The sequence below is a fragment of the Idiotropiscis lumnitzeri genome, unplaced genomic scaffold, assembly GCF_059441095.1.
Source record: "Idiotropiscis lumnitzeri isolate Australia: NSW breed Sydney's pygmy pipehorse unplaced genomic scaffold, RoL_Ilum_1.0 HiC_scaffold_76, whole genome shotgun sequence".
NCBI classification, from domain to species: domain Eukaryota; kingdom Metazoa; phylum Chordata; class Actinopteri; order Syngnathiformes; family Syngnathidae; genus Idiotropiscis; species Idiotropiscis lumnitzeri.
Window position 1 is genome coordinate 763,648 of NW_028283614.1, and position 8,500 is coordinate 772,147.

The window sequence follows — 8,500 nt, forward strand, 5'->3', positions numbered from 1 at the left end:
GCCCGTGCCCGGGGAAGGTGCTCTTCTACGGCTTAACTGCCACGCACGCCGGCCGGAGCTCTGGTACGGTCCGAACCGCGCGAAACGTCGCCACCGATCGTGTCCGGGAGAACGTGCTCTTCTTCGTCCACTCTCCTCTTCGCCCACGCTCTTCTTCGGCGCACGCCGGCCGTCTAACCGCTCCAGCGCCCCGTCGTGCCGCTCGGCGAAACTACAATGCCCCCGAATATTTTTTAGACCCGCGAAGCACTGAACCCGCGAAAGGTGAACCGCGAAGTAGCGAGGGTTCACTGTATGTATAAGACCAAGACCTACAAAAAAGTCTCTTGGAGCAATGAGCTAGGTTTTACAGGAAGTCGGCCATTTTGAATTTACTTAAAAGGGGGCGGGTCACCACAATGGACTTTGTGTCGAAATTATTATTGGGGCCCGAGCAGCGACAGCGGCGAGGTCCCTATTGTTTTTGTAGAAATTATTATTAGGGCCTGAGCAGCGACCGCTACGAGGTCCCCATTGTTTTTGTGGAAATTATTATTATTTTTATTATTATTATTATTAGGGCCCGAGCAGTGACCGCTGCGAGGTCCCTATTGTTTTTCTAGAAATTGTTATTAGGGCCCGAGCTGCGACGGCTGCGAGGTCCCTATTGTTTTTGTAGAAAATATTATTACTTTTATTATTATTAATATTATTATTATTATTATTAGGGCCTGAGCAGCGACCGCTGCGAAGTCCCTATTGTTTTTGTAGAAATTATTATTATTATTATTTTTCCGATTGTTCGATCGCATTTTTGACCCCCGAAACATGCACAAAAACTCACCAAACTTGGCAGTCTCATCGGGCATGGCGAAAAATTTGATATTTTAACGTCTAATATGAACAGGAAGTGAGTTATGAATTTTTGAAAGTCCGACTTTTGCCCTTTTTTGCATGTTTACAGGGGTCATTCTTTTGCACCCTGATCCTAAAGGCTTCATCTGATTGCCTTAAAATTCTGTCTGTAGCATCTGAAGACCTGGGACAAACACTGGGGCTAAAATATTTTGTTTCCGAAATACTATATGACAGGGGCGGGGCTTCAAAGTTTTCACTTAAGATTTCTTTCGCCGCAATGGACAAAATGCTTAATAACTCTCCTGCACATGCTGCTAAAAATCCAAAACTTCACATGTACATAAAGAGTCTGTACCTGAAGACATCTATATGTTTATATTCAGTTATACACCTTGCGCCAATCAATATCATTTTTTACATTTTGACGTACTGCACGGTGCCCTTTTAACGAATCTGATTGAAAATTGGCTAGAAAAGACTCAAGACATTGATCTTACTCTATCCCTATTTTTGTGACTTTCCTTCGAAGGGCGTGGCTATTACGGTGCCGCAGAGTCTGATTATTCTCCGTGGCAACAAAAGTTCCTGCAAAATGATTCAGATGATCCATCTTCTCGAAATTTTTCACATTTGAGGATATTCAGGCCCTGAAGACGGCTGCCAACTTATTTTTGATCGCAGTGGTAGCGCCACCAACTGGTTAAAACAAATACAAATTATTTTTGTTGATGTTTTTCTCCGGGCAGGTTAACAAAATCTACCTTATATTTGCTCGGATGAGTGTTTAGGCCTTGAGCATGTCACAATACAAAAGTCTTTCGCCTTCTTCAGAGTGTCACATGATGGTGTCTTGTGACCCGTCTTTATCAGCTGATGTTCCATGAGGGCGTGACTTACCTGTCACAAGAATGAAGGCAAGTCACGCCCCCCGCTGTCCGTTCACTCCGCCAAGATGCTGGTCCAGGTGGTAGAGAGGATGAAGGCTCCCTTGTCTCTGTTCATGGTTTTTATGCCTCGCTTGCAGATCTCAATGGCCTCTCTGATCCAGCGCTGTTGTTTGTTCTCTTCTGTGCGGATGACCCTGCCCTTCTCCCGGTCCATGATGTGGTTTTCCCTTTTGCAGTGGTCAGTGATTGCTGATTTGTAATGTTCATGTTGTGCTTGTTCTTTTACTGCTCTGATTTTTTTCATTTTTTTGACAGGTAAGCCACACCCTCATGGAACATCAGCTCAAGACACCATCATGCGACACTCTGAAGAAGGCGAAAGACTCGCCGAAACATGTCAGGTAAAAAATTATCCTAAAACATAATTGTCTGCTTTTAATGAATCAGTCAAATATCAATAATAAGAAGACAAAATGAACCTAATACAAATAAATGAATGCTTAATAACTCCCCTGCACATGCTCCTAAAAATCCAAACCTTCACCTGTAAATAAAACGTCCCGACCTGAAGACATCTTAATGTTATTATTTTGTTATACACACAGTGCCGCCAAGTGGAATCAAAAAATTTTTTTTATTTTAATTTTCACGTACTGCACGGTGCCCTTTTGACGAATCCGACTGAAAATTAGTCAGAAAAGAGTCTAGACAATGATCTTACTCTCTGCCGAATTTTGTGACGTTTTGGCAAAAGGCGTGGCTATTACGGTGCTGAAAAGTCCGATTGTACTCTGTGGCAACAAAAGCTCCAGCAACATGACTCAGATGATCCTATCTTCTCGAAGTTGCACACATTTGAGGATACTTAAGCCCTGAAGACATCTACCAACTTATTTTTCATCGTAGTAGTAGCGCCACCAACTGCTAATAGCTAATACAAGTTATTTTCTTGGATGTTTTTCTCCGTGCAACTCAACAAGGTCGCCCTCATATATGCTCGGATGACTGTTTCGGGCCATGAGGATGTCATAATACGAAATTTGTCCTTTTTCATGAAAAGTTGTGGGAGTGGCATTGCACTGTTCGGCAATAAAACAACGCTGATTATGAGGTTCTAAATATGAACAACAACTCGTGAAACTTTACACACACATCAGGCCGAGCAAATTTATCAATATTTTATACGTGAGTTGTGCAGCTTTTTTGAAATGGCTCACCATGGCCCTCGAGAAATGTTCAAAAAAGCAGCCCTGGTTGAGTGTTTCACCTCGCTTTTTGTAAATTTTATGGAGTACAGTGAACCCTCGGTTATCGCGGTTAATGGGGACCGAGACCACCCGCGAAAACTGAAAATCCGCGAAGTAGCGGCGCACCTTCAAAAATGCTTAAAAAAAATATACAATATATATAATAAATATATATATATATATATATATATATATATATATATATATATATATATATATATATATACGGGGGGAGAGAGAGAGAGAGAGAGTGAAATTCATGTTATAACAAAAAAAACAAATTATTATTAAAACGTATTATTTTTTTATTCCCCAACCATTCTTTTTGTATTTATTTAATTACTCCGACTTTTACCTGCTGGTACGCCGTCCGGTGTGCCCTGTGAAATGAAAGGTGGCATTCTTTATTTATTTATTCATTTATTCATTCATAACTGACAGCCTCGCGCTCCGCTCGTGCCCGGGCAGAAGAGGTGCTCCAATTCGGCTTAACTGTGACACACGCCCGCCCTCCTCCCCCGGAGCTTCCATTCGGTTAAACTTAGGGGCCGCTTGGCACCGCCCGTGCCCGGGGAAGGTGCTCCTCTTCGGCTTACTGTGACGCGAGCATGCCCTCCTCCTCCGGAGCTTCCATTCGGTTAAACTTAGGGGCCGCTTGGAACCGCCCGTGCCCGGGGAAGGTGCTCCTCTTCGGCTTACTGTGACGCGAGCATGCCCTCCTCCTCCGGAGCTTCCATTCGGTTAAACTCAGGGGCCGCTTGGAACCGCCCGTGCCCGGGGAAGGTGCTCCTCTACGGCTTAACTGCCACGCACGCCGGCCGGTGCTCTGGTACGGTCCGAACCGCGCGAAACGTCGCCACCGATCGTGTCCGGGTGAACGTGCTCTTCTTCGTCCACTCTCCTCTTTGCCCACGCTCTTCTTCGGCGCCCGCCGGCCGTCTAACCGCTCCAGCGCCCCGTCGTGCCGCTCGGCGAAACTACAATGCCCCCGAATATTTTTTAGACCCGCGAAGCACTGAACCCGCGAAAGGTGAACCTCGAAGTAGCTAGGGTTCACTGTATGTATAAGACCAAGACCTACAAAAAAGTCTCTTGGAGCAATGAGCTAGGTTTTACAGGAAGTCGGCCATTTTGAATTTACTTAAAAGGGGGCGGGTCTCCACAATGGACTTTGTGTAGAAATTATTATTGGGGCCCGAGCAGCGACCGCGTCGAGGTCCCTATTGTTTTTGTAGAAATTATTATTACTTTTATTATTATTATTATTATTATTATTAGGGCCTGAGCAGCGACCGCTGCGAAGTCCCTATTGTTTTTGTAGAAATTATTATTATTATTATTTTTCCGATTGTTCGATCGCATTTTTGACCCCGAAACATGCACAAAAACTCACCAAACTTGGCAGTCTCATCGGGCATGGCGAAAAATTTTATATTTTTTAACGTCTAATATGAACAGGAAGTGAGTTATGAATTTTTGAAAGTCCGACTTTTGCCCTTTTTTGCATGTTTACAGGGGTCATTCTTTTGCACCCTGATCCTAAAGGCTTCATCTGATTGCCTTAAAGTTCTGTCTGGAGCATCTTAAGACCTGGGACAAACACTGGGGCTAAAATTTTTTGTTTCCGAAATACTATATGACGGGGGCGGGGCTTCAAAGTTTTCACTTAAGATTTCCTTCGCCGCAATGGACAAAATGCTTAATAACTCTCCTGCACGTGCTGCTAAAAATCCAAAACTTCACATGTACATAAAGAGTCGGTACCTGAAGACATCTATATGTTTATATTCAGTTATACACCTTGCGCCAATCAATATAAATTTTTACATTTTGACGTACTGCACGGTGCCCTTTTAACGAATCCGATTGAAAATTGGCTAGAAAAGACTCAAGACATTGATCTTACTCTATCCCTATTTTTATGACTTTCCTTCAAAGGGCGTGGCTATTACGGTGCCGCAGAGTCTGATTATTCTCCGTGGCAACAAAAGTTCCTGCAAAATGATTCAGATGATCCATCTTCTGGAAATCTTTCACATTTGAGGATATTCAGGCCCTGAAGACGGCTGCCAACTTATTTTTGATCGCAGTGGTAGCGCCACCAACTGGTTAAAACAAATACAAATTATTTTCGTTGATGTTTTTCTCCGGGCAGGTTAACAAAATCTACCTTATATTTGCTCGGATGAGTGTTTAGGCCTTGAGCATGTCACAATACGAAAGTCTTTCGCCTTCTTCAGAGTGTCACATGATGGTGTCTTGTGACCCGTCTTTATCAGCTGATGTTCCATGAGGGCGTGACTTACCTGTCACAAGAATGAAGGCAAGTCACGCCCCCCGCTGTCCGTTCACTCCGCCAAGATGCTGGTCCAGGTGGTAGAGAGGATGAAGGCTCCCTTGTCTCTGTTCATGGTTTTTATGCCTCGCTTGCAGATCTCAATGGCCTCTCTGATCCAGCGCTGTTGTTTGTTCTCTTCTGTGCGGATGACCCTGCCCTTCTCCCGGTCCATGATGTGGTTTTCCCTTTTGCAGTGGTCAGTGATTGCTGATTTGTAATGTTCATGTTGTGCTTGTTCTTTTACTGCTCTGATTTTTTCATTTTTTTGACAGGTAAGTCACACCCTCATGGAACATCAGCTCAAGACACCATCATGCGACACTCTGAAGAAGGCGAAAGACTCGCCGAAACATGTCAGGTAAAAAATTAACCTAAAACATAATTGTCTGCTTTTAATGAATCAGTCAAATATCAATAATAAGAAGACAAAATGAACCTAATACAAATAAATGAATGCTTAATAACTCCCCTGCACATGCTCCTAAAAATCCAAACCTTCACCTGTAAATAAAACGTCCCGACCTGAAGACATCTTAATGTTATTATTTTGTTATACACACAGTGCCGCCAAGTGGAATCAAAAATTTGTTTTTATTTTAATTTTCACGTACTGCACGGTGCCCTTTTGACGAATCCGACTGAAAATTAGTCAGAAAAGACTCAAGACAATGATCTTACTCTCTGCCGAATTTTGTGACGTTTTGGCAAAAGGCGTGGCTATTAAGGTGCTGAAAAGTCCAATTGTACTCTGTGGCAACAAAAGCTCCGGCAACATGACTCAGATGATCCTATCTTCTCGAAGTTGTACACATTTGAGGATACTTCAGCCCTGAAGACATCTACCAACTTATTTTACATCGTAGTAGTAGCGCCACCAACTGGTAAAAGCTAATACAAGTTATTTTCTTGGATGTTTTTCTCCGTGCAACTCAACAAGGTCGCCCTCATATATGCTCGGATTACTGTTTCGGCCATGAGGATGTCACAATACGAAATTCGTGATTTTTCGTGAAAAGTTGTGGGAGTGGCATTGCACTGTTCGGCAATAAAACAAAGCTGATTATGAGGTTCTAAATATGAACGACAACTCGTAAAACTTTACACACACATCAGGCCGAGCAAATTTATCAATATTTTATAAGTTAGTTGTGCAGCTTTTTTGAAATGGCTCGCCATAGCCCTCGAGAAATGTTAAAAAAAAGCAGCTCTGGTTGAGTGTTTCACCTCGCTTTTTGTAAATTTTATGGAGTACAGTGAACCCTCGGTTATCGCGGTTAATGGGGACCGAGACCACCCGCGAAAACTGAAAATCCGCGAAGTAGCGGCGCACCTTCAAAAATGCTTAAAAAAAATATACAATATATATAATAAATATATAAATATATATATATATATATATATATATATATATATACGGGGAGAGAGAGAGTGAAATTCATGTTATAACAAAAAAACCAAATTATTATTAAAACGTATTATTTTTTTATTCCCCAGCCATTCTTTTAGTATTTATTTAATTACTCCGACTTTTACCTGCTGGTACGCCGTCCGGTGTGCCCTGTGAAATGAAAGGTAGCATTCTTTATTTATTTATTCATTTATTCATTCATAACTGACAGCCTCGCGCTCCGCTCGTGCCCGGGCAGAAGAGGTGCTCCAATTTGGCTTAACTGTGACACACGCCCGTCCTCCTCCCCCGGAGCTTCCATTCGGTTAAACTTAGGGGCCGCTTGGCACCGCCCGTGCCCGGGGAAGGTGCTCCTCTTCGGCTTAATGTGACGCGAGCATGCCCTCCTCCTCCGGAGCTTCCATTCGGTTAAACTTAGGGGCCGCTTGGAACCGCCCGTGCCCGGGGAAGGTGCTCCTCTTCGGCTTACTGTGACGCGAGCATGCCCTCCTCCTCCGGAGCTTCCATTCGGTTAACCTTAGGGGCCGCTTGGAACCGCCCGTGCCCGGGGAAGGTGCTCCTCTTCGGCTTACTGTGACGCGAGCATGCCCTCCTCCTCCGGAGCTTCCATTCGGTTAAACTTAGGGGCCGCTTGGCACCGCCCGTGCCCGGGGAAGGTGCTCCTCTACGGCTTAACTGCCACGCACGCTGGCCGGAGCTCTGGTACGGTCCGAACCGCGCGAAACGTCGCCACCGATCGTGTCCGGGGGAACCTCCTCTTCTTCGTCCACTCTCCTCTTCGCCCACGCTCTTCTTCGGCGCACGCCGGCCGTCTAACCGCTCCAGCGCCCCGTCGTGCCGCTCGGCGAAACTACAATGCCCCCGAATATTTTTTAGACCCGCGAAGCACTGAACCCGCGAAAGGTGAACCGCGAAGTAGCGAGGGTTCACTGTATGTATAAGACCAAGACCTACAAAAAAGTCTCTTGGAGCAATGAGCTAGGTTTTACAGGAAGTCGGCCATTTTGAATTTACTTAAAAGGGGGCGGGTCACCACAATGGACTTTGTGTAGAAATTATCATTGGGGCCCGAGCAGCGACGGCGGCGAGGTCCCTATTGTTTTTGTAGAAATTATTATTAGGGCCTGAGCAGCGACCGCTACGAGGTCCCCATTGTTTTTGTGGAAATTATTATTATTTTTATTATTATTATTATTAGGGCCCGAGCAGTGACCGCTGCGAGGTCCCTATTGTTTTTCTAGAAATTGTTATCAGGGCCCGAGCTGCGACGGCTGCGAGGTCCCTATTGTTTTTGTAGAAAATATTATTACTTTTATTATTATTAATATTATTATTATTATTATGAGGGCCTGAGCAGCGACCGCTGCGAAGTCCCTATTGTTTTTGTAGAAATTATTATTATTATTATTTTTCCGATTGTTCGATCGCATTTTTGACCCCGAAACATGCACAAAAACTCACCAAACTTGGCAGTCTCATCGGGCATGGCGAAAAATTTGATATTTTAACGTCTAATATGAACAGGAAGTGAGTTATGAATTTTTGAAAGTCCGACTTTTGCCCTTTTTTGCATGTTTACAGGGGTCATTCTTTTGCACCCTGATCCTAAAGGCTTCATCTGATTGCCTTAAAATTCTGTCTGTAGCATCTGAAGACCTGGGACAAACACTGGGGCTAAAATTTTTTGTTTCCGAAATACTATATGACGGGGGCGGGGCTTCAAAGTTTTCACTTAAGATTTCCTTCGCCGCAATGGACAAAATGCTTCATAACTCTCCTGCAC